This window comes from Schistocerca nitens, chromosome 5 (genome assembly GCF_023898315.1).
Source record: "Schistocerca nitens isolate TAMUIC-IGC-003100 chromosome 5, iqSchNite1.1, whole genome shotgun sequence".
Lineage (NCBI taxonomy): Eukaryota > Metazoa > Arthropoda > Insecta > Orthoptera > Acrididae > Schistocerca > Schistocerca nitens.
The window spans coordinates 127,688,889-127,715,338 of NC_064618.1; positions in this window are offsets into that span (position 1 = coordinate 127,688,889).

Sequence of the window (26,450 nt, forward strand, 5' to 3'; positions counted from 1 at the left end):
GGGGTTATGTTAAGGATATGGTGTTTCGGCCACCTCTCCCAGCCACCATTGATGATTTGAAACGAGAAATAACAGCAGCTACCCAAACTGTTACGCCTGATATGCTACAGAGAGTGTGGAACGAGTTGGAGTATCGGGTTGATATTGCTCGTGTGTCTGGAGGGGGCCATATTGAACATCTCTGAACGTGTTTTTGAGTGAAAAAAAAACCTTTTTAAATACTCTTTGTAATGATGTATAACAGAAGGTTATATTATGTTTCTTTCATTAAATACACATTTTTAAAGTTGTGGTATTCTTTTTGAATCACCCTGTATATTTCCCGATTTCAGTTGCTAAGAGCTCACGGTAGGGCTCGAGTGAGGCGCAGACACCACAAAGCGATGGGCCCTGCTTCTCAACAAGGTACTGCGCAAGCTGGTGGCGGCTCCTTAATGAAGTGGGCTGTGTTTACATGGAATGAACTGCGTCCTCTGGGACATCTGAAGCTATCACTGACTGGAAATGGGGGTGTGAGGCTACTTGGAAACCATTTGCAGCCATTTATGTTCCCAAACAACGATGGAATTTTTATGGAGGACAATGTGCCACGTCACAGGGCCACACTTGTTCGCGATTGGTTTGAGGAACATTCTGGACAATTCGAGCGAATTATTTGGCCACCAAGATCGTCCGATAACAATTACATCGAACATTTATGGGAGTCATCGAGAGGTCAGTCCGAGCAACAAATCCTGCACCGGCAACACCTCCGCAATTATGGACGACTGAAGAGGCAGCATAGCTCGATATATCTGCGGGGGATTTCAGTGCCTTGTTAAGCCCCCGCCACGTCGAGCGGCTGCGCTATGGTGGACGCAAGGACGTCCGACATGATGTCGGGAGGTATCATTCCATCACGTCATCTCAGTGTAAAATACCAAATATAACAGCCGGCCGCGGTGGTCTAGCGGTTATGGCGCTGCAGTCCGGAACCGCGGGACTGCTACGATCGCAGGTTCGAATCCTGCCTCGGGCATGGGTGTGTGTGATGTCCTTAGGTTAGTTAGGTTTAAGTAGTTCTAAGTTCTAGGGGACTTATGACCTAAGATGTTGAGTCCCATGGTGCTCAGAGCCATTTGAACCATTTTTGAACCAAATATAACAAGAAGTTCTTGAAAAACGTGCAAAAAGTTATTCCCTGTTACATGTGTTCGTTGGCCGGCAATGAAAATAGGAAAAAGAGTCAGCCACCGCAAAATAAAAAGGCTCACCCTACGGATAACGCTGCGTCATTTTGTTTTGTCGGCTGCAGCGGCATCTTATACTGTGGCGACAAGATATAAATGTCTAGCAGGATTGCACAAATGTACGTGCACATAAACAATAACTTAATTACTACACTACTGGCCATTTAAATTGCTACACCACGAAGATGACCTGCTACGGACGCGAAATTTAACCGACAGGAAGAAGATGCTGTGATATGCACACAAGGTTGGCGCCGGTGGCGACACCTACAACGTGCTGACATGAGGAAAGTTTCCAACCGATTTCTCATACACAGACAGCAGTGGACCGGCGTTTGCTGGTGAATCGTTGTTGTGATGCCTCGTGTAAGGAAGAGTAATGCGTACCATCATGTTTCCGACTTTGATAAAGGTCGGATTCTAGCCTATCGCGATTGCGGTTTATCGTATCGCGACATTGCTGCTCGTGTTGGTCCAGATCCAATGACTGTTAGCAGAATATGGAATCGGTGGGTTCAGGAGGGTAATACGGAACGCCGTGTTGGATCCCAACGGCCTCGTATCACTAGCAGTCGAGATGACAGGCATCTTATTCGCATGGCTGTAACATATCGTGCAGCCACGTCTCGATCCCTGAGTCAACAGTTGGGGACGTTTGCAAGACAACCATCTAAACGAACAGTTGGACGACGTTTGCAGCAGCATGGACTATCAGCTCGAAGACCATGGCTGTGGTTACCCCTGACGCTGCATCACAGACTGGAGCGCCTGGGATGGTGTACTCAACGAGGAACCTGGATGCACGAATGGCAAAACGTTATTTTTTCGGATGAATCCAGGTTCTGTTTACAGCATCATGATGGTCGCATCCGTGTTTGGCGACATGGCGGTGAACGCACATTGGAAGCGTGTATTCTTCATCGCCTTACTGGCGTATCTTCCAGCGTGATGGTATGGGGTGCCATTGGTTACACGTCTCGGTCACCTCTTGTTCGCACTGACATCACTTTGAACAGTGGACGTTACATTTCAGATGTGTTACGACCCGTGGTTCTACGTTTCGTTCGATCCCTGTGAAACCCTACATTTCAGCAGGATAATGCACGACCGCATGTTGCAGGTCCTGTACGGGCCTTTCTGGATACAGAAAATGTTCGAGTGCTGCCCTGGCCAGCACATTCTCCAGATCTCTCACTAACTGAAAACGTCTGGTCAATGTTGGCCGAGCAACTGGCTCGTCACATCATGCAAGTCACTACTCTCGATGAACTGTGGGATCGTGTTGAAGCTGCATGGGCAGCTGTACCTGTACACGCCATCCAAGCTCTGCTTGACTGAATGCCCAGGCGTATCAAGGCCGTTATTACGGCCAGAGGTGGTTGTTCTGGGTACTGATTTCTCAGGATCTATGCACCCAAATTGCGTGAAGTTGTAATCACATGTCAATTCTAGTATAATATATGTGTCCAATGAATACGCGTTTATCATCTGTATTTCTTCTTGGTGTAGCAATTTAAATGGCCAGTAGTGTAAGTTTATTTTTTCGAGGTGAAAAAACGTACGTTTATCGGGATTATGGTTCTATTGGCGACTGCTGTGTTCAGAGCAGTGCAAAATTGCAGACATCTGCTGCCAGTGGTGTGAGGGGCGTGACTGGTGCAGGGTACAGACGTGCCGCGGACTGTCGCCTTCCACGTGGGGCGGCGCAGTGCCGGCGAGCCGTCCGCCTGGCGGCCCCTCGCACCAGAGAGGCGAGATAAACGGTCCGCCCCCGCTGGCCCTTCTGCTCTGCCTCAAGGGCTGCCGCGGCACCGGCGGCGGGACGCTCAAAAGGTCTGCCCGCCGCAGTCGCAGTGGCCTGGGAACCTTCCGCGTGCACTGCCAGTCGGCTTTATCTTCCAGTTCCCGTGACCGGCTCCTACTATCGTACCCTCCTTTTCTTCGTTAATCTACATCTGCGCAAGCCACTGTTCGGTGCATGGCGGAGGGTACTCCGTACAAGCATTACTAATTTCCAGTCCTATTCCATCGGAAAAGTCGTAATATCGTGTCTGGCTTACTGCAACAGCTTGACGTGACATGGACTCAAGATGTTACAAGTCCCCTGCAGAAATATTCACCCGTGCTGCTTCTAAACGCTCATAACTGCGAGTGTTGCCGGTGCAGAATTTTGTGCAAGAACTTACCTCTCGATTACGTTCCATAAATGTGCGATGAGTTACCGGATCATTCGCTCGAACTGTCCAGAATGTTCTTCAAACCAGTCGCAAACAATTTTGGCTCAGTGACATGGGGGCACTGTCATTCATAAAAATTGCTTCCTTGTTTGGGAACGTGAAGTCCACGAATGGCTGCAAATGACCTCCAAGTAGCCGAACATAACCATTTCCGGTCTATAATCGGTTCAGCTGGACCAGTCCATTCCGTGCAAATACAGCCGACTCCATTATGTTGCCCCCACCAGCTAGCAAGGTGCCGGGAGAGCGGTGTGCTGACTACACACCCCTCCTATCTGCATCCTCAACTGAGGATGACACGGCGGTCGAATAGTCCCGATAGGCCACGTGTGGCCTGAAGACTGAGTGCTGTGCATAACGCTTTCACTTGTCACAGTGGAAAACATACCGATACGTTCCTCGAGCCAAAGCTCTATTATCAAGGTTTTCATTCGGTATGCGCGTTGTTATCGTTGTCAGAGCAGCCAGAGGATGAATAGCTGGATGCTGGTTGGCCTGATATCCGGAAGGAATCAAAAAATCAGCTTACCCGAGATTATCAGTTCGCCTGGCAGTGGAGGTATAGGGCTGCGATGAGGGGCGAGCAGTGATGCGCAGCTCACCCCCCCCCCCCCTTCCCCACAGTGACGGTGCCCGCATTACGCGCAGCGACGGGGAAAGGGGGGGAGGGGGGGCAGGTAGGCGCGACGTTCCCAGGCCCGAAAGCCGATCCACCGGCCAGATGGCCGCCCCCGCAGTGGCAACAGCGCCGGAGGCTGCATAGGAGGAAGAGCGGCAGGCGCAGGCGCAGCATCTCGGCCCGCGCTCACATCCCCCCCCCCCCCCCCCCGCTTCTACTGCTTTCAGCGCCGCGCTACTCCTGGTACCTTAGGTCGGTCCATATGCACACCGGTGCGACTCGTCAGCGTGCCGGCTTCCTGCGCCTAGATCTGGCAGTGGAAAGGTGCTACAAATCAGCCAAGTACTGTATTTTGCAACAAAAAGAAAAACTTTGTGTACCGTATAGTTCTACATCTACATCCATATTTCGCAAGCCACCTGACGGTGTGTGGCGGAGGGTACCTTGAGTACCTCTATCGGTTCTCACTTCTATTCCAGTCTCGTATTGTTCGTGGAAAGAAGGATTGTCGGTATGCCTCTGTGTGGGCTCTAATCTCTCTGATTTTATCCTCATGGTCTCTTCGCGAAATATACGTAGGAGGGAGCAATATACTGCTCGACTCCTCGGTGAAGTGTTCTACCATCTGAGCTACCGAAGCACGACTCACGCCCGGTCTCACAGCTTTACTTCTGCCAGTATCTCGTCTCCTACCTTCCAAACTTTACAGAAGCTCTCCTGCGAACCTTGCAGAACTAGCACTCCTGAAAGAAAGGATATTGCGGAGACATGGCTTAGCCACAGCCTTTGGGAATGTTTCCAGAATGAGATTTTCACTCTGCCGCGGAGTGTGCGCTGATATGAAAACTTCCTTTCTTTCAGGAGTGCTAGTTCTGCAAGGTTCGCAGGAGAGCTTCTGTAAAGTTTGGAAGGTAGGAGACGAGGTACTGGCTGAAGTAAAGCTGTGAGGACGGGGCGTGAGTCGTGCTTGGGTAGCTCAGTTGGTAGTCTGCGTTCGGCAGGGCAGCAGTGCGCACCGCGCTCGGCCGTCCACGCCGCTGCGCGCGCGGAGTGTTTTGTTTACTTCCTCGTCACAGCGCTTCTCAGTCGAACAAGCTGTAATGGCCAACTATTACAGGAAGAACACTCTTAAGTTCACCTTCTCAAACGAATACGCACGACCCAAAGCACTGGCCGTCGAACGCTTCCTACGCGAAGACGTGAAGATCCCGCGTGACGAACTCATCGGCATACACCTATCGATCATTAGCAGCGTCGTTTATGTTAAGATGACTTCCGACGCTGCCTGCAACGAGATCATTCAAAGGACGCGACATGGACTAAAATTTCGGCACTCCGACGGAAACGTCGGGCCTGTGGATGTCGACCATGCAGGACTTGGCCTTCGGACGATCCGTGTATTCGAACTGCCTTTCGAGGTGAATGAAGATGAAGTCATCGCGGCGCTAAGCCCGTTCGGAAAAGTCCAGAGCCACGTAGCCGAGACTTGGGCACAGTTTACGACGTATCCGGTGCTTAATGGTGTGAGACAAGTCCGAATCGATCTCAAACGGCACGTTCCATCGTACATTTCTATCGGCGGCTGCCGTGCGGTGGTCATTTACGACGGACAACCTCGAACATGTTCCGGTTGTAGCAAAGAAGGCCACGTCCGTAATGAATGCCTGCAACGCCGCATCACACAACTAAGGCCAGACGATACGAACACCGACAGAACCCGACCACCCTTCCAGTCACCTATGCGGCGACACTGCACGTCCAGCCTTCACAAGGCGCCGTTCATGAGCGTCTCTCTGGTCCGATACACCCGGAGACGTCCCTGCACCTTGACACCGGCGATGCCGCCCGTGAACATGTCCAACAGCCGGACACACCCCCGCTAGAAGATCGCAAGGATACCAATGAGAGTGTTCTGGAGAATGAAGACCGCATCATAGCACCCGCGGCTTTTGTACCGGAACGACGTGAATCTCTTCCTTCCTCCGACACCGAAACTCATTGCCGAAAGCAGAAGTCGCCCAAACGACGAAAAAAACGCCGTAAGACATCAGACTCGACCATTGAGCCCCCTCCGCAGGACGAAGAGATGCCACATCACTCCGACGGAGAACACGATAACACTTTCTCCTCTGCCACGGAGACGCATCATCCACAAGACGGTGAAACGTCCAACAGAGATCGTGCGCAAGCCCCGCGCCCAGAAGACATGGAACATAGCACGCCTGTTGTCACCGACGCCATTGAGCCGACTCGGCCAGAGCTGCCACCTCTCGCCGATGTCAAACCTGTCGGACACCTTTCATGGACGGATGACACGGATTTCCCACCTCCATCTGATGCGGAAATGAGATCTGTTTCTCCGTTAGACCAAAACTAAAATGGGGGAAGTTTCTACGGCGACTCCTGCGACTTCTATGGACTTCCAGCATCCACCACAACAATCTTCACCAGCTACGAACCTATCGGCACCACGGATCTCCCTTCAGGCGTACCGAATAGCTACTATCAATACTAATAATATCGGCTCCCACGCTAAACTTCAACTGCTCCGTGACACGCTAAGAGCAGCGGACATCGACATCGCCCTATTACAAGAACTGAGGACAGCGACTTGGACTGGGTGTTATGGATATGAGACGTACGCCGCCCCTGCAGCTATGGAACACACAGGCGCAGCCATCCTCCTCCGAGAAGGAATTGCAGTTTCCGATGTCGCATACCTCCCAACAGCGCGAGGGGTGGCCATAACAGTTGAAGGACTCAAAATCATCAATCTCTACGCCCCATCGGGCACTGACAAACGGAGAGATCGCTCCCAGTTCTACGCAGAAGATATCACGCCTTTATTCCTCGGTCGATACGATCATCTCATCGTAGGCGGAGATTTCAACTGTGTTCTCGAGCGCACAGACCAATACCCCCATTTCACCACATGTCCGGAACTTCGCTTCCTCGTCCGCCGCCTTCGTCTCCTCGATATTGGCGAGTGGTCCACGGCGACCGCCCGGGGTATACATCACGAGCCACTCCGCCAGCCGACTCGATAGAATATACATCTCTGACGCTCTGAAATCAGTTCTCCTCGACGCGGAACGTTGGCCGTCTGCCTTTTCGGATCACGACATCTACATCTGTACCATGAACCTACGTCGACAATCTATATGGCGCAGTGCAGGACCTTGGAAACTCAATGTCGCGCTACTGCAGGACCCTGAATGTCGACAACGGGCCTCCGACACGTGGCACACCTGTGTTCAACGCATTATGCCTTACGAGACCACACTGCAGTGGTGGTTGCTGTGCGCCAAACCGGCCATCCGACGCACATTGACACACTATGGCAGAGCCAAAGCCAGGTGGAATCACCATACAACTGATTTCTATTATAGCGCTCTACGTGAACTCATGGATCATCCTCCATCCCCGGATCGCCTCAAAGAAGCTCAACGCATCAAGGCAAAGATTTTATCCTTGACCAGATGCCGTCTAGAGGGAGCCATTGTCCGAGCCCGCAGCCAAGACAGGATTAACGGTGAAGAACCTTCTATGCATCATATTGTTCAAAACGTTCGTCGACGTCGACAGGCTTTAATGACAACTTTAGACTTACCTGATGGACGACGGCTGACTTCGCAAGCTACCATTGCGGATGCATTCACAACGCACTATAGACTTTTCTATCAAGAAGTACCTGCCGGTGCAGAGGCCATTGCTGAGGTTGCCCAGGAGACACTTGGTACTCTCAACGCAGCAGCTGCAACCCTCCTGACTGCTGAAGTGGCTACCGACGACGTCCAAGGCGCTGTGGCCAAGGGGTCTCTGAATCGATCTCCCGGCCCGGATGGTTTACCTCTCGAATTTTACAGAACCTTCCAAGATTTGATGATGCCACGATGGAGGGACATGTACTGGGAACTTTTGTCCGGTGCGGCGAACCCGCCACCAATGTTCATGGAAGGCTTACTTGTACCGGTCCCGAAACCCGCAGGAGGAACACGACTCGACAGTTATCGGCCGATCACGTTACTCAATTCGGACTTCAAGATTTTCACACGCCTTCTAGCAGTGCGACTCAAACGTGTCTTACGGGACATTGTTTCCCACGAACAAACATCCTTAGGCGGCGATCGTAATATACAGACAGCCCTCAGTGAGTATCGAGATGTGATCGCTGTGGCAACACACTCGCGACTGCCAGGCGCTTTAATCTCCATCGACTTCAAACAAGCGTTTGACCGCGTCAATCATGTATTCCTCAACGCAGTGATGGACCGAATGGCAATTCCCCCGACGTTCACGCAAGTGATTATGCGGCTCCTTCGTGGAGCAACGTCCAGACTTCTCGTCAACGGCAGACTTACAGAACCTATACGGACTGAACGTTCAGTACGGCAGGGTTGCCCTTTGTCGACGGTGCTTTATGCCATTGCGATAGAACCACTCATTTGCGGATTACGGCGACGTTTGACAGGTATTCCACTCCGGGATCATATGTTCCGCTGCCGAACTTACGCGGACGACTTGGCCCTCGTCGTACGTTCAGCGGCTGACGTACAAGCTGCGATGCAGTGGATTACCCGTTACAGTGCAGGGGCAGGGAGCGCTATGAACGTGGCAAAATCATGCGCCATGAAGATCGGCCGCGGCCTTCCCGCAGACAGCGTAGTTCCACTTCAACTGGTGGACACCCTTCGTTGTCTCGGATTGGTGTACACGCGAGACATTCGCCGCACCTCGGCGATCAATTTTCGGGCGCTGCTGCAACGCATCCGGGCCAACATACAAAACCACATACTACGCCCGCTGAATATGTGCCAGAGAGTCACCTTCGTCAATACCCATCTGGCAGCTCGGATACCCCATATAGCGCAGATTCTGCCCATCACTGCGACAATGGCGGCCAGGTTACAGGCGGCATTCGGCTATTTCATTTGTTCTGGACACATCTTCAAAGTCCAGTATGAAGCTCTCACCTTACCGAAGCGGGATGGTGGCCTCGATCTGGTTAATGTGAGAGCCAGGACTACGGCACTTTACACCAATACTATGCTCCGGTTATGGAAAAGCCAAAATGCTAGTTTTACTGGAATGTTGACCACCGAGCTCGCACCTGTTTCGCGACGACCACCGACGTCTTTGGCACACATCCCACCTCCGATGTCACATATCGGCCGTTTCTTTTTGGAGTACAGCTACATATGCACCGAGCTCCCCAGGACCAGGAAGACGACCACCCGCGACATCTACCGCCTTCTCCGGAAGTCTCCACCCCGCAACCCCGTCGAAACACGTCACCCCCAGGTTTCATGGCCTACAGTTTGGAAAACGATCCACCAACCATATCACACCACTGATACCACCTCTATGTGGTATCTTCTCGTCAACGGCAAGTATACTACAAGACAGAAACTGCATCGCATCGCACTGGTGGACTCCCCCCTGTGCCTCAAGTGCAATGTCGAAGATACAGATTTACATCGTTTTGAGTGTGGGCCAGCAGCAGCTGTCTGGACCCTCGTACAGAAGATTGTGGCTTTCTACCTCCGAGTACCACCACATCACGTTTCTCCCACAATGATGATATATCCCGACACGGCCTACTTTCCATCGGCTAAGTGGCACGCCATCACATGGATTAGTGGCATGGCTGTCAACTACCTCTTCCGGGACGACATCGTCGATCCGGCGGACTTTTGGACACGCCTCCAAGTACATCACCACACCCTTCGCCGGCATCGACACTATCGGGCCACTTTCGCGAACTATTTACAGAGCATTTTCACCAACCCGCCACAAAGCTGGAATCTCAACGAACCGTGCCAGCCAAGACTGGACGATCCCACGTTCCCCTTCAATGGTCAATGATAGAATGCATTTTGTTCTGCTGGCGCGCCAAAGTGGAGCATGGCGCGGAAAGTATTCCTATTTTATTTCACTTCTCTTTTCTCCTCCTCTTCTAAATTTGTTTTTCTCCTTACACATGTTTATCCATTTCACACATAGCTCTCTATCTGCAGCCTATTTGTTTTCTTTCTCTTGTGCTCAAAAAAAAAAAAAAAAAAAAAAAAAGAAATGCTGCTGATGGTGAGACTGTATACTCATTTATGTTAAAAAAAACATAAAAATACACAAGAAGGCCGTTGCGGAAATATAGCTACCTTTTATGTTTTACGTTTTCAAAGGATATTGTGTTATTTTATGAAGAACGTCGTCTTTTATTTTCATACCCAAGAGGTCTTTATTTGTTTCTTAAAAAAAACAAATTAGTAGAACACTTATAAAACAAAAAAGTTTGTAGAGCGCTTGCCCGCGAAAGGCAAAGGTCCCGAGTACGAGTCTCGGTCGGCACAAAAAAAAAAAAAAAAGTTGGTAGAGCGCTTGCCCGCGAAAGGCAAAGGTCCCGAGTACGAGTCTCGGTCGGCACAAAAAAAAAAAAAAAAGTTGGTAGAGCGCTTGCCCGCGAAAGGCAAAGGTCCCGAGTTCGAGTTTCGGTCGAAAAAAAAAAAAAGTTGGTAGAGCCCTTGCCCGCGAAAGGCAAAGGTCCCGAGTTCGAGAAAATTAAAAAAAAAAAAAGTTGGTAGAGCACTTTCCCGCGAAAGGCAAAGGTCCCGAGTTCGAGTCTCGGTCGGGCACACAGTTTTAATCTGCCAGAAAGTTTCATATCAGCGCACACTCCGCTGCAGAGTGAAAATCTCATTCTGGAAACATCCCCCAGGCTGTGGCTAAGCCATGTCTCCGCAATATCCTTTCTTTCAGGAGTGCTAGTTCTGCAAGGTTCGCAGGAGAGCTTCTGTAAAGTTTGGAAGGTAGGAGACGAGATACTGGCAGAAGTAAAGCTGTGAGACCGGGCGTGAGTCGTGCTTCGGTAGCTCAGATGGTAGAGCACTTGCCCGCGAAAGGCAAAGGTCCCGAGTTCGAGTCTCGGTCGGGCACACAGTTTTAATCTGCCAGAAAGTTTGTTTCTTAATGTTGAAATTATGCTTTACACAATGGATAATGTTAAGCACAATAAATAATTAAACTGCACAATACTATAGAATAAATGGACTTGTTTTCTACGTTGTACACTAAACTCTAGGCAATGGACAGCATTATGCACAATAATTAGAATACATGGTCTTCCATTATTACAGGATATATGGTTATGATGCCATAAGTTAGCACTAGCAATTTATATTGAGAAACAAATACGTGTTATATTGTAAATAACATTTTTAGGCAATGGGCAATACTGAACGAAGTCCATGGTTCAAATGGCTCTGAGCACTATTCGACTTAACTTCTGAGGTCATCAGTCGCCTAGAACTTAGAACTAACTAACCTAAGGACATCACACACATCCATGCCCGAGGCAGGATTCGAACCTGCGACCGCAGCAGTCGCTCGGCTCCAGACTGTAGCGCCTAGAACCGCCCGGCCACTCCGGCCGGCGAACGTAGTCCATGGTTAAAATATATAGTATCAAAGTCCTACAAGTTATATTGTTGAAGTTCGTGGGGTAATAAATAGGAAAATCTGTTATGTGTCAATTATGTGTAGCAGTATGTGTCATTGTGGCGGTTTGGGGTATGTGGCCAGCTAATAGCGTCACGTGATGTGGGGATGTCGTCAGCTCTAATATCATATACAGTATAACCAGCTGGGTATTTTGAGCTAAATGTCTTTTTATCTCAAGAGTTTCTAATACTGCTTGAAGCCTCAATACGTGTTCTGTCGTCTGAGTTTAAACAAGCTGTGCCGCGTTGCTGACGGAGATAACAAACTCCGATGGCAGACGCTACAACAGAGGCCGTGTGCATCACAGAGACGTTTGCTATAGAAACTTAGAGAGGGTACACTCCGGGAACAGTCGGGAAACACATTACTTCCTCCCACATAGTAGTCGCAGAATGACCACAACGAGAAAATGCGATAAATATGAACTGTTACGGAGGTTTACCGACAATCATTCTGCCCGCGCCCCAACTGTGAATGGAACAGGAAAAAGGGCGAGGAAACAGATAGTGGTACAAAAGTATCCACCGTCACATACCGTAAAGAATATAGACGTAGAACTGTAGTCCGTCATAACAAGCCATGAACACTATTTTCTTGTGATCTGTTCATAAGTTGATTTCGTCTTCAAAACAGAGAGCACACGATAAGAAAATATGAAACCAAATATACGAAAAGACGTATTCTATTCTGAAAGTTTTAAGTGGACAGGTTGGCTAGTTCAGGATTTCATGAGGTGTGTCAGAATTGCTGTGTCAACGTTTTAATGCCTTCTAGGTCGCAAAAGCGAGATAAGAGTATTAAGGCCCATAAAAGAGAATAAAAGCAGTTGTTTGCACAGTGGGTTGACGCTCCCCACCATCCGCAAACAGTATTCCTGCAGTGTACGAAGAGTTCTAAGCGTATTGCAGATACGAATGCAATCTGTAGCCAATTCCTGTTGTGTCTCCCAGTTTGAATGATTAGTGAATTGTGTGTCTGGCAGACAAACAGTCACCCGGATGCTGATCAAAATTGCCTGATTGCAGTGATAGATGTATTAATTCCTTAGCTACTTGTTTCATTTCCTTCGTCTGCGATAGAGCAAGATGTCGGAATGATTAAAACGTTGATTTCGCGCTTAGGAGGATCGGGAAGCAGACGCTGCACGTAATGGATACTTCGCGAGTCTGTGAATCCCCAAAAACACTCCAGGCGAGTGGCGGGATTGTTCCTCCAACCATTTCGTTTTCCTGGCTGAGCCGGTGCTCCGTCTTCAATTATTGCGACCAATGCTTTGCTTTACAGTGTGTTGGCGCCTCCAACGTCGGAGCTCTTGGTTTACGCGTGTGTCCAACGCATCACTGTCTACCTCTGGTTTCGCTCACATTCGTCCACTTCTGATGTACGCTTACGCCGGTGCCACGTAAATACCCGACGACGCTTTAAGTTACCCGATACTCGTTTCCAGCTAAAGGGCCAATACAAATTTCTTTTCTTCAGAGTGACCATTCTCTGCTCTCTCCATGTACCTGACGAACTGTGGTAAATTGGTGTATGGCCTTATGGCAAAAGCAAAAAATTAACAAAAAGTAACTGTGATAAGTGCCATTTACGAGGCCTGTTTTTTAAGTGAGTACCGTTTTGAAATTTAAAAAAGACGTGAATAGATATGACAATAATTTTATTTGTACATGATAGCATGTACTTTAATCTACTTTCCTACATAATTTCCGTCAATATTGAGGAACTTGTCATAACGTTGTACCAGTTTTTGAATACCCTCCTCATAGAAGTCTGCCGCCTGACTTGTTAACTATTGCATCACCACTGTTTTGACTTCGTCATCGTCTTGAAGACGCTGACCGCCTAGGTGTTTCTTCAAGTGCAGGAACAGATGGTAGCCACTGGGCGCAAGATCGAGGCTGTACGGAGGATGATCTAGAGTTTTCCATCGAAAAGATGTGATGAGATCTTTGGTCTGATTCGCCACATGCAGACGGGCATTGTCTTGCAGCAAAACGATGCCCTTGCTCAACTTCCATGGACTGTTGCTTTGATTCCGGTGTGACGTAGGCCGCCCATGTTTCATCACCGGTAACAATTTGGCTTAATAAATCATCACCGTCGTTGTGGTACCGCTCAAGGAAAGTCAATGCACTGTCTAAACGTTTGGTTTTGTGCACATCCGTCAACATTTTCGGTACCCAACGTGCGCACAATTTTCGGTAATTCAAGTGCTCGGTGAAAATGCCATACAAAACACTAAGAGAAACATTAAGAAAGTCATCCCACAAGGAGGAAATCGTAAAGCGTCTGTTTTCTCTCACCTTATTGTCCACTTCCTGCACCAAACTTTCATTAACGACCGAAGGACGCCCACTCCACATTTGTGTGGCCATCTTTAAATGCTGTCACCCACTTTCTTACCATTCCATCACTCATAGAGTTTTATCCGTAAACTGCACCAATCTCACGATGAATATCGATCGCTTTTAGGCCTGTAGCACTAAGAAATCTTATAATAGCCCCTACTTCACAGTCGGCGGGACTCACGATTATCGGAGGCATCTTAAACACTCAGTACAGAGCGTAAACAAGGACTGTAATGCCGTCAGTCCGTAGATTAAGGTACAGGCTTTCACGTAAAAATAAAATTATTGAGATATCTTAGCACGTATTTTTTTAATTTCAAAAGGGTACTTACTTAAAAAAACACGCCTCGTAGATAGCGAACACATGCTCATTTGCCCTCTAGAAGTGCGTCCATAATGTTCTGGCTGATCAGCGTAGACTGGTTCCCTTCGTATCACCTCAATGTCCATAGACCATCAAATTTTAAACGATAGACAAAAACTGGGAAGTAAATTGTGACTTCTGAGTGAAGGAGACTGTGATGACGAGAATCACTTTAATGGTATGGAAATCTCACTCTTTCAGCAGGGAAAAGCTTTCACACAGAAGCGGAGAAGCGACCTCTGACGAGATAGGTAGGGTGTGCAGCGCGGCGCTCGGAGCAGGCGAGGTCTGCGTCGCGTCACGGCTGGATAAAGGCGCGTGAGGGCGAGGGGGAGGGGGAGCGATGTGGACTCTGGCATGGGAATCTGGAATCCCTGCTGGCTGAGCATAACCACCTGGTCTGCAGCGCACCCTCCCTGATAGCTGCGAGGCTGCCACAAATCCCGGGCTCTGTGCGCCGTCGGCTCTCCATACATCCACATCCACATGTACATGCTTACTCTGAAAGTTAATTTTAATTTTAATTTTTACCTAGAACTTACGAGGTTCGTCCGGAAAATACGTATAAAAGTTGAATAATGTCTTTATGTTACAAGTTGCAGTCACCGCCAGGTGCGACTACTGCTGTAATCGATCCCATCAACGCTCAGTTCGTGTCAGAGCACTCTGCGTGAAGGTGGGAGTGTGCGGCAGCTTGTTGACAGTTACCCTTTTTCACCTGCCGTCGGCATGGAGCTCTCTCTGATTGAGGAACAGCGCGTCAAGTTTCTTGCAAAGCTAGGCAAGAATGGCCGTGAGATTTTTGAGTGTTTGAAACAGGTTTACGGAGACAATTCTCTGAAGGAACCAACCGTGAACAACTGGTTAAAAAGGTTCCGGGATGGCCGAGCAGAAGTGAACGATGACCCTCGCCCAGGACGCCCGTCGACATCGAGTTCCGATGCAAATGTTGAACGAATTCGGGCTTTTGTTCTTAAAGACCGTAGATTGACATTCAGAATGATTGCTGACGAGCTGTCAATCCCCAAAACAATCGTTCACGAAATCCTGACACAAAAACTTGAAATGAAGAAATTGTGTGCGAAAATCGTACCGAAGCTCTTGACGCCAGAACAGAAAGCAAATAGGGTTGAGTGCTCTGAGGATTGGTTGGAAGCAGAGGAACGAGGGGACTTTCTCAACTGAGTCATCACTGGAGACGAGTCCTGGTTTTACGAATTCGATGTGGAGCTCAAGCAAGGAATGGAAACTAGCAGGAGAACCGAGAACAAAAAAGTCGCGAAAATCAAGGTCCAATGTGAAGACAATGTTGATTGTTTTCTTTGATTCTAGGGGCATTGTTCACAAGGAATGTGTCCCTCCCGGCCAGAAAGTGAACGGAAATTTTTACGTTTAAGTTCTGACACGTCTCAGAGCTCGTGTGGCCCGAGTTCGACCGGAGTTGGCAAAAGGGGGCGGGCAGGTGGATCCTTCATCACGACAATGCGCCCGCTCACACGCCGCTCGTTGTGCGCGAGTTTTTGGCCCGAAGCTCAATCACCGTGATAGACCACCAGCCTTATTCACCCGATTTAGCCCCGTGTGACTTCTTCATGTTCCCGAAATGCAAAATGGTGCTTCGGGGGCGGCACTTGGGAGATGTGGAAGCCATCAAGGCGGAAACGACACGGCAACTGAACAACATGACAACTGAAGACTTTCAGCAATGTTATCAACAGTGGAAACGGCGTTGGCAGAAGTGTATCGCGTCTCAGGGCGAGTACTTTGAAGGAGACCAAATTATAATACCTGAATAATTGTAAAATAAAGTTATTATTCAACCTTTATACGTATTTTCCGGACAAACCTCGTACCTAGGTTTCAGTCGGGATTGCCCAGCCTTCTTCAGAATAACTACCGTTTGTCCATAGTGCACATCGTCAAGCTAAAACTACAAATCCATAAATTGTGAGACTGTAAAAACTTATCTCGCACTGCCTCGGCCCCACTTCGCGACCGCGATGCCGCAGCCACAAGTGCGGTACTGGAACTGACCGTAGCGTCATGAGGCCCGCCTAGGCGGACACAATACAAACATCCGACAATACGGGCCATATAAAATAGACGGTCATTATTCAAGATTAGTATATTTGACCTGAAATGGTCTAGAACCAAGTAAAAAACTAATGCACGTGCCTGATTGAGCTTCTTGACGAAGTTATGGTTAAGAGTTGCAGAAAACACAAAAGTAGGGGATAATGGGGAGGCAATGGCGTACTCAATTTGCCTTCATGGAGGTGATCCACACACATACTGTAAAAAGTGTGTGCGGACCACTGCCATCATAATTCAGTTACAGATTCGATATAGACTTGTTCATAAGTTCAATTATGACCATTTGTGTGCTAAGTCAATAGGATGTTCATGCGTTGTAACCATAGCTAAGCAAGTGCTTAACAATTACGTCTTAAAAATTTCTAGACTTAGTCATAATAATGACAATGTTGGCTTTATATTATCCTTCCCACTCCTAAGTTCTTTTTAGGTGACTAAACTTCGTGCTTAAGCACAAAATTTTCCTAGACAGGCCGTACGTTGTAAGCACGTCATCTCTTCCTCATATCATGACCAACGAATACTTCATAAATTTAAAGCAGTTGATCTAAGTACGAAAAAAATGGTTCAAATGGCTCTGATCACTGTGGCACTTAGCTTGTAAGGTCATCAGTCCCCTAAAACTTAGAACTACTTAAACCTAACTAACCTAAGGACATCACAAACATCCATGCCCGAGGCAGGATTCGAACCTGCGACCGTAGCGGTCGCGCGATTCCAGACTGTAGCTCCTAGAACCGCTCGGCCACCACGGCCGGCGATCTAAGTACGTTCTGCACAGGATAACATATACGCCCTTTTCCTCAGCTATACCTTTTATTTCACTTTACTAGTAAATTCAAGGTCAGGAGTTAGGTTCGCGTCTTGTCCCAACAAGTAACTAACACACAGTTTATGCGCAGGTGCAAGGTATTGTTTCGGCCTAGGCGGGCCTCATGACGCTACGATCAGTTCCAGTACAGCACTCGTGGCTGCCGCATCGCAGTCGCGAAATGGGGCCGAGGCAGTGCGAGATAAGTTTTTACAGTCTGAGGATTATTTATGGATGTGTAGTTTTAGCTTGACGATGTGCACTATTGACAAACTGTAGTTACTGTTATTCTAAAGTAGGTTGGGTTATACCGACTGAAACCTAGGTAAATTCTAGATAAATGGTGCAACTGAGTCTGTTGGGTATTAAAATTAAAATTAATATTTATACAGTAGCTGACAGGGCCGCGAAATGTTGAAAATATTTTACTCTGAAAGCACTAAGTCCATGGCAGCGTGTACTTCACATTGCACCTCCTCTTAGGGTTCATCCCCGTTCAATTCGCGTATGAAGCCGTCAGGAATATCTTTATAAATGCACTTGTGCGCGCTGCTACACTGACGCACAAAAAATCGCAACACCAAGAAGGATTTTTGTGAAAGAAATGAAAGATAGCAGGCTTGTTTCTACATATAAAAGATGTCAGTTCAAATTTCGCGCTAGCGACGTAACTATGAAGATGCAGATCAAGTTTGCTTTAAACACTGTGACAGTCGTCAGCGTTCTGACTGGACGTGGTGAGTTGATGTCAGTCAAGAATGCCGTCCAGGCGACAAAGAAGCCATTGTCAGCACCTCGCTGAGTTTGAACGGTGTCGTGTAAATAGGCTACGAGAAGGTGGAGGTTCCTTCTGCGATACTGCAGAGACACTTGGCACCAATTTAATCACTGTACATGATTGGTGGCAACGACGGTCACGACAATTTACGATCGCAAGAAGACCGGGCTGCGGACGGTCACGTGGCACTATCGAGAAGGAAGACCATCGTGTTCAGCGTATGGCTCTGGCGCGTCTTGCTGCATCTGTAGCAGCAATCTGAACAGTCGTCGGCACCTCAGTGACACAACGAACTGTTACAAGTCAGAAGGAGAAACAGCTTCGTCGTATTTTTTTTTGTTTTTTGTTTTATGATCCGCAAAATCGATTTTCGGTCACTTAGTGACCATCCTCAGTGCTGTAATATACAATTAAAATTGGTAGGCACTGGTATCAATAATCTTAGAGCGAGTTTATGTGATCGCTCTAAGCTTATTGATACCAGTGCCTACCAATTTTAATTGTATATTACAGCACTCAGGATGGTCACTAAGTGACCGAAAATCGATTTTGCGGATAATAAAACAAAAAAATACGACCAATGCTGTTTCTCCTTCCAATTATATCCATTATCTGGTCGTGGTGCACAGAACACTCCATGGAGTCGCCAATCAGTGTTACAAATCGATTACTTCAAAGGCAGATCCGAGCCAGACTCCCCACAGTGTGCATTCCAATGAGACCAAACCAACGCCATTTACGACTACAGTGGTGTCAAACGAGAGCTCATTGGAGGGCAGAGTGGAAGTCTGTTGCGTTTTCTGATAAAAACTGGTTCTGCCTCTGTGGAAGTGATGGCCGTTTGTTGGTTAGGAGGCCGCTTCAGGGCCTGCAGTCACCTTGTCCGTGCTAGATACACTGGACCTACACCTGGCCTGGGATGTGGTTTCGTATGGCAGCTGGAGCGCTCTCACGGCTATCCCATGCACCCTGACTGCAATTTTATGCGTCTATCTCGTAATCTGACCCGTTGTGCTGCCATTCATCAACAGCATTCCAGGGGGGTGATTTCCAACAGAACAATGATCTGCCATATACCACTGTTGCAACCTTGCATGCTCTACAGTGTCGACATGTGGCCTTGGACTTCTCGATCACCAGACCTGTCTCCAGTCGAGCACATATGTGACATCATCGGATGACAATTCCAGCGTCATCCACAAACAGCATTAACCGTCCCTGTATTGACCGACCAAATGAAACAGTCATGGAATCTCATCCCAAACACGGGCATCCGGCACCTGACATCCGTAAGATGGACGTAGAGGAATTATGAGCAAAGTTTAGAAAGACTGTAAATCGTGGTCTGGAGAATCATGTGCCTATCACATGGATTAAGGACGGAAAAGACCCAGCATGGTTTGATAACGAGATTCGGAAACCGCTGAGGAAGCAAACGCTATTGCACTCTCGGTTCAAAATAGAACGCGCAAATGATGACAAGCAAAAGTTAGTAGAGATTCCTGCGTCTGTGAAAACTACCACCGTAATACATTAGCAAATGATCTGGCGGAGAGTGTGAGAAAATTCGAACAGTCACCCATATGGACCACATTCTAATAAGCATCCCCGGCGTAGAGAACAACTGAAAGGTTTGAAAACAAATAAGTCACCAGGTCCGGATGGAATCCCAATTTGGGTTTTCAAAGGGTATGGCATTGCCCCCTTACTTATGTTGCATTTATCGTGAATCTCTCGGCCAGCGAAAAATCCCAAGCGACGAGAAAAAAGCGCAGGTGACTCCTGTGTACAAGAAGGGCAAAAGAACGGACCTGCATAATTATAAGCGAACATCCCTAACATTGGTTTGCTGCAGATCCTTGAACACATTCTCAGTTTGAATATAATAAATTTTCTTGAGACCGAGAAGCTTATGTCTACTAATCAGCATGGTTTTAGAATCCACCGCTCCTGCGAAATTCAGCTTGTCTCTTTCTCACATGAAATTTTGCGAACTATGCATGAATGACTACAGCAGATTCCATATTTCCAGATTTCCGGAAAGCATTTGACACGGAGCCCCATTGCAGGTATGAGCGTATGGAATAGGTTTACAGATATGTGAGTGACTCGAAAACTTGTTAAGTAATAGAACCCGATATATTGTCCTTGAAGGCAGGTGTTCATCAGAGACAAGAGTGGCCCATGGAAGTGTGATAGGTCCGTTGTTATTCTCTATATACATAAATGACTAGGTGGGCGTGGGCAACACTCTGCGGTTGTTTGCTGATGATGCTATGGTGTACAGTAAGCTATTGAAGTTGAGTGTCTGTAGGAGGATAGCCGGCCGGTTCTAGGCGTTTCAGTCTGGATCCGCGCGACCACTTCGGTCGCAGGTTCGAATCCTGCATCGGGCACTGACGTGTGTCATGTCCTTAGGTTAGTTAGGTTTAAGTTGTTCTAAATTCTAGGGGACTGGTGACCTCAGATGTTAAGTCCCATAGTGCTCAGAGCCATTTGTAGGAGGATACAAGATGACTTGGACATAATTGCGGATGAGTAGGGAAAACAAAACTTTAATGTTCGGATACTTGTTAGTAGTGTCCTGCTCGACACAGTCACGTCGTTTAAATATCTGGGCATAACGCTGCAAAACAATATGGAATGGAATGAGCATATGAGGATTGTGTTAGGGAAGGCGAATGGTCGAGTTTGGTTTATTGGGAGAATTTTAGGGAAATGTGGTTCATCTGCAAAGGAGACCGCATATACAACGCTAGTGCGGCCGAATTTTGAGCACTGCTCCAGTGTTTGCGATCTGTACGAGGCGGGATTAAAGGAAGCCATCGATGCAATTCAGAGGTGGGCTGTTCGATTCGATACTGATAGGTTTGAACAAACCGTACGTGTCACGGAAGTGCTTCGGGAACGCAAATAGGAATCCCTGGAGGCAAGGGGACATTCTTTTCGACGAACACTATTGAGAAAATTTAGATAATCGGCCATTGAAAGTGGCTGCAGAACGATGCCTTTGCCTCTAACATACATTACGCATAAGGACCTCTAAGCGAGAAATTAGGGCTCACACAGAGGCATATTTTCGAGTCGAACAGGAAAGGAAATGACTAGCAGCGGTGCAGAGTGCCCTCTGCCACGCGCCGTAAGGTGGATTGCGGAGTATCGACGTAGATATGCAGAACACAACGCATGCTGTTTGCCTGTTTGCATTCAACGTTATGGAGGTTACTTTGGTTATTAATGTACAACCGTCCGCGGCTCGTTGTCTTGCGGTAGCGTTCTCGCTTCCCGCGCACGGGGTCCCGGGTTCGATTCCCGGCAGGGTCAGGGATTTTCTCTGCCCCGAGATGACTTGGTATTGTGTGTCTTTCATCATCATCCTCATGCACTCGCAAGTAGCCGTAGTGGCGTTAAAGAACTTGTGGAGCGGCGGCCGAACCGCCCCACGAGGGGTCTCCCGGCCACCAATGCCATACGCTCATTATTATTAATGTACAAGCATTTTACATTTGCAGTGGCTTATATCTCCTAACATTACTCTGTGATCTTGCAATATTACTCACTTAAATATGTTACCTATAAAAACGTATTCCCTACATTTCATTGCTCTACGTTGTTTCTGGGTGCTGCGACTTTTTTTCTGTCAGTGTAGCAACGTTCTTTTTACAGCCGAAGTGGGCAACAGATTGCGGTGATTGTCAGCTTCAGTGTCGAGAAACGTCATCAAGCAGGAAATCTCAAGTCACACAAGGCTGTTTTCGCCTGGTCGATAGGTACGAAGAAAAAATTAAAACAAGAAATGAGGCAGAGTGGAAATTATTTTTCCGGTAGCGTAAACTGTGACGCCGCTGCAATAAGCAGGGCCAGGTGCGTTTAACCGATAAGGCGAGGTGAGAGGGTAATTGGGGCCGGTTTGTCGCGGTACTCCGTACTTGCACGCCCCGTGCGCTGACAGCCTGTTTATCTGCGCTGCGGCGTGCGGCTAATGAGATGATAATTAACGCGCCCAACCTGCTCCCTGCTCATACTCCCGCAACTAATAGCTGGCGGTTGTCCTCAGAGCTGACCAACTCTGCAGTCCCTTCGCCGGGGTTTGCCAGCGGAGGGCTTCAGCATTTGGTGGCTACCACCTACAACTTAGACACCATTCAATTTGTAAGTAAGCTGTTCAGGTTTTTATGTCGGTAACGCCAAGTAGCGCTCTGTATGAAAATCATTGTGCTGTGTGCAGTCTGTGGCTGATTTTCATTGTTGGAATATTTGCTATTGTAGTGTTGGGCAGTTGGATGTGAACAGCGCGTAGCGTTTGGGCAGTTGGAGGTGAGCCGCCAGCAGTGGTGGATGTGGGGGGAGAGACAGCAGTGGTGGATTTGGTTACCGAGATGGCAGAATTTTGAGAGCGGACGAGCTGGACGTATGTCCTCCAGAAAAAGGTAGTTTGTAAAGATGGATGTCATTTACAATTTCCTTTTTCTGATCTATATCTATCTAGAATTTATATATATACCAATTCATGACATCCATCTTTACAAATTTCCTTTTTCTGGCGGACACACGATGATGGCTTTTGAACATTATTAAGGTAAATACATTGTTTGTTCTATCAAAATCTTTCATTTGCTAACTATGCCTATCAGTAGTTAGTGCCTTCAGTAGTTACAGTCTTTTATTTAGCTGGCAGTATTGGCGCTCGCTGTATTGCGGTAGTTCGAGTAACGAAGATTTTTGTGAGGTAGGTGATTCATGAAAGGTATAGGTTACTGTTAGTCAGGACCACTCTTTTGTAGGGATTATTGAAAGTCAGATTGCGTTGCGCTAAAAATATTGTGTGTCAGTTTAGTGATGATCAGAATAAGTAAAGAGAGGAATGTCTGAGTACGTTCAGTTTTGCTCAGCTGTTTCAAAGTCAAATGACATAAGAGGTTTTATCAGCACAGTCATTAACAATTTTCCAAAGGGGACGTTTCAAATTGACATGAAAAATGTTGATACCCATGGAGTGGTATTCAGTGTCTTTCATCTTGCAATGTGACTGCATCCCACATAACATCCTTCTAACACTTCGAGGGAGGCAGTGGTTAATATACTGTAACTGGGAAAAGACGAGTTCAGATTCTCATCCGTTTCGCTACACTTATCACTAAATCTTTCAGGCAAAGTTCCTTGAATGTAGCTACTTGAGAGGTATGTCACACGTATAAGGGACAGTCGAAAAAAAAAATGGTTCAAATGGCTCTGAGCACTATGGGACTTAACATCTGTGGTCATCAGTCCCCTAGAACTTAGAACTACTTAAACCTAAGTAACCTAAGGACATCACACACATCCATGCCCGAGGCAGGATTCGAACCTGCGACCGTAGCAGCCGCGCGGCTCCGGACTGAGCGCCTAGAACCGCGGGACCACCGCGGCCGGCAAGGGACAGTCGAATGAAAATGAGACAGATGGGAAAAAGTGATAAAAACTTTATGAATGCATGCATGCAGAATCAGCTGTTGTGATACATATTACGCAAATCTTAGGTGCGGATGCGCAGTTACGTCTGATCTCCTGCGGGAATCTCAAAGTACCGAGCACAGAGAACATGGCCAGGGACTACGGACAGGTGGCACTAGGTGGGAACGTGTCCAGACAGTCCGCGCGATTCCGGTAATCACTGTGTTCGAGTGGTGCAGTCGTTAACACAGTTGGCTAATAAGCGCCGGCACGGTACCTCAGTGTGCTCGGTCAGAGGGTCAGCTGCTCTGCAATAAAAAGCTGAGCGAACAGAGATGCTTATAACAGCTTCCACAACGAAACATTGTCTCAAAACCTGCCAGAAAATCCAAAAAGATTCTGGTCGTATGTGAAGTATGTTAGCGGCAAGAAACAATCAATGCCTTCTCAGCGCGATAGTAATGGAGATACGATCAAAGACAGTGCTGCCAAAGCAGAGTTACTAAACACAGCCTTCCGAAATGCATTTACAAAAGAAGACGAAGTAAATATTCCAGAATTCGAATCGAGAACACCTGCCAACATGAATAACGCAGAAGTAAATATCCTCGGAGTAGTGAAGCAACTTAAATCACTTAATAAAAGCAAGTCTTCTGGTCCAGACTTTATACCAATTAGGTTCCTTTCAGAGTATGCTGATCCATTAGCTCCATACTTGACAATCACATACAACCGTTCGCTCTACGAAAGATCCGTACCCAAAGACTGGAAAGTTGCACAGGTCACACCAATATTCAAGAAAGGTAGTAGGAGTAATCCACTAAATTACAGGCCCATATCGTTAACGTCGATATGCAGCAGGATTTTGCAACATATATTGTGTTCGAACATTATGACTTACCTCGAAGAAAACGGTCTATTGACCCCAAAGTCAACATGGGTTTAGAAAACATCGTTCTTGCGAAACACAACTAGCTCTTTATTCGCATGAAGTGTTGAGTGCTATTGACAAGGGATTTCAGATCGAGTCCGTATTTCTGGACTTCCACAAAGCTTTTGACACTGTACCACACAAGCGGCTTATAGTGAAATTGCGTGCTTATGGAATATCGTCTCAGTTATGTGACTGGATTTGTGACTTCCTATCAGAGAGGTCACAGTTCGCAGTAATTGACGGAAAGACATCGAGTTAAACAGAAGTGATTTCAGGCGTTCCCCAAGGTAGTGTTATAGGCCCTTTGCTGTTCCTTATCTATATAAATATTTGGGAGACAATCTGAGCAGCCGTCTTCGGTTGTTTGCAGATGACGACGTTGTCTATCGTCTAATAAAGTGATCAGAAGATCAAAACAAACTGTAAAACGATTTAGAAAAGATATGTGAATGGTGCGAAAATTGGAAGTTGACTCTAAATATCAAAAAGTGTGAGGTCATCCATATGAGTGCTAAAAGGAATCCGTTAAATTTCGGTTACACGATAAATCACTCAAATATAAAGGCGGTAAATTCAACTACATACCTAGGAATTACAATTACCAACAACTTAAATTGGAAGGAACACACAAAAAATGGCGTGAGGAAGGCTAAGCAAAGACTGGGTTTTATTGGCAGATACCTAGAAAATGTAACAGATCTACTAACGAGACTGCCTACACTACGCTTGTCCGCCCTCTTTTAAAATACTACTGCGCGGTGTAGGATCCTTACCAGAAAGGACCGACGGAGTACATCGAAAAAGTTCAAAGAAAGGCAGAACGTTTTGTATTAGCGCGAAATATGGGGGAGAGTGACACTGAAGTGATACAGGATTTGGGCTGGACATCGTTAAAAGAAATGCGTTTATCGTTGCGACGGAATCTTCTCACGAAATTCCAATTACCAACTTTCTCCTCCGAATGCGAAAATATTTTGTTGACACCGACCTACATAGGGAGAAACGACCACCACGATAAAAAATTAGAGCTCCTAAGGAAGGATATAGGTGTTCGTTCTTTCCGTGCGCTATACGAGATTGTAATAATAGAGAATTGCGAAGTTGGTTCGATGAACCCTCTGCCAGGCACTTGAATGTGATTTGCAGAGTTGTCATGTAAATGTAGATCAACGACGATCTTGAGCAGGTGTCATGGGACGTCGACCTCAGACAAATGCAACGAACATTAACGAACAAAATAAGATCAGAAAAAAAGAAGCAGTACATCCGGGGTTCGAGTCCCAGTGTGGCACACATTTTCATTCGTTACCACTGGTTCCGCATAAAGTTCTTCTCCATTCCTTTCCTGTCTCTTTTAAATTTACACAGTAAGTGAACTGTTGTTATTTAAAACTAATCGCCATAGCCGACAATACATTTATTCCACCGCGGTTGAAAGGAACATTAATATCGAAAAACAGAAAAAGTATATCGCGAATTTCATCCTACAACTTTCTGCTGCGTATAAATTTCTAAGTAACAATACAGCGAAATTGAAGTTTCTCCTGTGTAAAGAAAACTGTCTTGGTAACAGAAAGGACAGCATAGTACGCGCCTAAGACGCATAATGATAGAAATTTATCTCCGCAGTCGTCGCTGAGTAGCAAATGCTCATGGGAGAATGAAACGCGCCGTCTTGTGCGAGCGCTGCATCAGACGTTATCATGCGAGTCGCTGCCACGGGCCACATATCTGTTCGTGATCGTTCAAAGCGGTGTAGATGAAAGCTCACGCCGAGGAGGAAAAACGGGAGCTTGGTTTTATCAGGATAATTCCAAAGAGACGCGGCTAATCTGAGAGGAAGAAGTTTGCATCATGCAGGCCGTGAGAGCCGTTTCTGAGTTTGTTACTGCGTCTGTAGTATTTTGGAGAAGCGGAAAATGACCTCCAGTTTATTCTTGATAGGCGTCTATGAACAGAGAGGGAACTTACAAAGATGATCAACAACGTGTGGTGGGGATACTACGAAAAGGGAATCCGGTGTCAAACGGTGAACTGATCTTAAAACTGAATTAACCTGTCTTCACAAATAGCTGCGAAATTACCGGTGTGTTATTCTTTCTG